Source organism: Urocitellus parryii, unplaced genomic scaffold, assembly GCF_045843805.1.
Source record: "Urocitellus parryii isolate mUroPar1 unplaced genomic scaffold, mUroPar1.hap1 Scaffold_61, whole genome shotgun sequence".
Classification (NCBI taxonomy): domain Eukaryota; kingdom Metazoa; phylum Chordata; class Mammalia; order Rodentia; family Sciuridae; genus Urocitellus; species Urocitellus parryii.
The window spans coordinates 237,854-241,188 of NW_027554109.1; the positions used below are offsets into that span (position 1 = coordinate 237,854).

Genomic DNA, 3,335 nt, shown 5'->3' on the forward strand with positions numbered 1-3,335 from the left:
CGGTGTCCGACCGGGGATGCGGAGGGCGGCCGGGCAGGTGGGGCGCCGCCCGAAGGGCCGGGCGGAGAGCTGGGCTGCAGGCGCCGCCGCCGCGCTGCCCGCGCCGCCCCGCAGCCCGCCGCGGGAGGAGCGGGCGGCTGCCGGCCCGCGGCGCGCGTCTGGCTGAGCCGGGCGGGCGCGCCGGGACCACCCAGCGATGCTGCCGCCGCCTGTGTAGCGGGCGCCCGAGCGCGCTGCGGAGAAAGAAATGAACACGCCCACGAATGCTAGATGCCTGTGAGCTCCCTCGGCGGCACTGAAAAGGCAGAGTGGAGGCCTCCGAGTACCGGCTCCTTGCCCTGGGTCTTGGCGCTGCCCCTGCTGCTCGCGGTCCACCATGGAGACGCTGTCCCAGGATTCGCTGCTGGAATGTCAGATCTGCTTCAACTACTACAGCCCCTACTAAGCTGCTGGATTGCAAACACACCTGCTGTTCGGTGTGCCTGCAGCAGATGAGGATGAGCCAGAAGGACGTGAGGTCCCCCTGGTGCCTCGGCATCACCAAGCTGCCCCCTGGCTTCTCCGTGTCGCAGCTGCCCTATGACCCCGAGGTCCTGGCCGTCATCGCCATTCAGCACACCTCCGAGCACTCTCCGGTCTTCATCAAACTGCCTAGCAATGGGTGCTACATGCTGCCCTTGCCCATCTCCAAGGAGGGCACACTGCTGCCAGGAGACATGGGCTGCCGCCTGCTCCCCGGGAGCCAGCAGAAGTCCGTCACCGTGGTGACCATCCCTGCGGAACAGCAGCCGCTGCAAGGCGGGGCTCCGCAGGAGGCGGTGGCCGAGGAGCCGGACAGGCGGGGCGTGGTGAAAAGCTCCACCTGGTGGGGCGTGTGCACTGTCATCTTGGTGGCCTGTGTCTTGGTCTTCCTCCTGGGCATCGTGCTCCACAACATGTCTTGCATTTCTAAGCGCTTCACTGTGATATCCTGTGGCTGAGGCGGGGTGCAGGGAAGGCTCTTGTGGGTGCCAACTTAGGGGTTGAGTAGGTGTTGGTGATGGGATCCCAGCGAGATGATGGGGGGCGACACTGACCATTTGGTGCTGAGCGCTGGCCTCTGGGTTGCCACTTGATTCACCTGAAGACAGATGCCAAGGGAGGAAGGTGACGGTCTCTACAAGATGCCAGGTGAATTGTTCTGAGTGTGGATGGCAACGGCTTTGAAGATGATTGCATGCATCCTCATAATCATGAACTAAATGGGCTGTGACTTATGAGTTTTCAAGATCATGTTATGAGATAGACATACTCTACTCAGACCTTAAAGCCTACATGTGCATACCATGTGATCTCTAAATGCGGTAGATGAAAATAAAGATGCTGTGTATACAAGTAGAATTAAACCTTGAATCCATGTAAAAAATAATTCAGTGAAGACATACACTGCAGGCTTCTTTGCTTTTTTTTTTTTAATGGAACCCAGTCTTCATTTAGTTGCTAAGAATTTTTTTATAGATATATATTTTTAATGGAACCCCAAATCAAAATAAGTGAAATGGACAGTCGTGTTTTTGTTTTTTGTTTTTTTTTTTTTTTTGGAGAAAATATTTGAACAAGTGTCTCCCGTGTGTTGTGTTTTGTCAGGTACCTTCATTTTTCTTCACTGGTGATTAGAGCTTGCTACGTGTTTATTAAGCTGGAAGCCCGACAGGGAAGCAATAAACCAAGAAATAAGGAGAAATGCCTAATCCCGCAGGAAACCCGTATGCCAGTTTTTCTCAAGCCATCTCACAAAATAAGAATTTAAAATGTAAATATTGTGTACTTGTGTGTATATGTGTGTGTGATTTGATTTACCTCAGGTTTTTGAGTCTTTTCAGAAGAACCCCAGGATTAAGACCTCGTGGGCATGAAGAAGTCAAGTATCTGAAACGGTGGGCACCTCGATCCTGCCAATGAGACGTCCCCTATGCGACACCCCAGTACTCACCCCTCTGCTCTGTGTTTAAGTCCTGTATTTTTTAAGGCACAAATGGAGAGTAACGAAAGTTTGACTTTTCTCCTAGTTCTGAAGTATTATAAAAGCCACACTTGTTGTTAGCAATGGCAAAACTGATGGGCATTTCAAAAGGCCGTCCACAATTATTTTTTTTTGAAAGATGCTGTTCCTTGAGCATTAGACCTTTGTGAATTCCAGTTTCCTCTTGTTGGTGTAAGCAAGAAAATCTTCTGTATTTCAAAATATGTTTTCATTGAGAGAAATGGCAAGGAAGACTTACTATTCACATTCCTAATGTAAGTGTTTTTAAATGTGTAATGGTTTATAAATGTTCATAAAGAAAGAAATAAAATAAAATAAAATAAAATATTTGGGGAAAATGGCTGCAAATAGGACCTATAAAATGTTATATTTTAAATGCAACTTAATCCTATGGCTTTGCTTGTTTGTTGAATGTTCTTTAGATTGAGATACTATTTATACAATGCTGTTTTAAAGTATTAATTTACTGTGTGATATATTTGATTATCTTAATTCTTATGTCTAATCAATATTCCTTGTTATTCTAGAAAAAGTAGATGAAACTGAAAAGAATGACAATTACAAGCAAATAAAAATTATAGGAAACTTTTTTGCACTGAAATCCACTTCAAAGCTCCTATACCTTGGGAAATGAAAGGAATGGGGGTTCTTAGTATATATTTGTGAAACTAGTTAATTTGGACTTCTCAGATACTCATGAGAAATTCTAAAGTAAGAATTGAGGTAACACTTTGTACTACCTAAAATAATACTTAAGACAGTGATTGGAAACTACAACTACAACTTGTTGTCGTTTTACTCATGTCTGAAAGTTTTCTATATATTTTGTCATTTTATAATAGCATTAGTCATTGAAGTACCTTAGTTATTTCTTTTTTCCCCTGTAGTTAATAGATTGGTCTAAAAAGTATATAGATATGTATATGAAAAAATATCATTCACTGCTGGAAAGTAATCTATAAAGACTTTCTGCTGCTTCTCAACTAGTGAACAGAAACCAGTTTGCTGTTTAATTCTCTAAGATGCTAGATATGCATTAACTGAGGAGAAGGAGTGATGTAGAGTGGAAATGCTAACTCGCTGGGTTACTGAAAGACAAATAAACATAATGTCTCTTTTGACTCAGTTTCCACATATGAAAAGCCATTTCAGTTTTCTGCATTACTACTAACTGCCATTAAGGCCACTTGTGGACCCAGGCTGATAGACAGCAACCCATATTTCAAGGTGACCATACAAGAAGGAAAGAAAGAACTTGGATGTATCCCCTCTGGCAGCTGAGAGGTGTTGATGCCCTCAACTACCCTCACAT

The 3,335-nt window shown here is 45.3% G+C and overlaps 1 pseudogene; it reads left to right on the forward strand.

Moving 5' to 3' along the window:
• The first annotated feature begins 376 nt into the window (after positions 1-376).
• Positions 377-998, forward strand: LOC144252838 (E3 ubiquitin-protein ligase RNF152-like; annotated as a pseudogene).
• Positions 999-3,335: the final 2,337 nt, after the last annotated feature.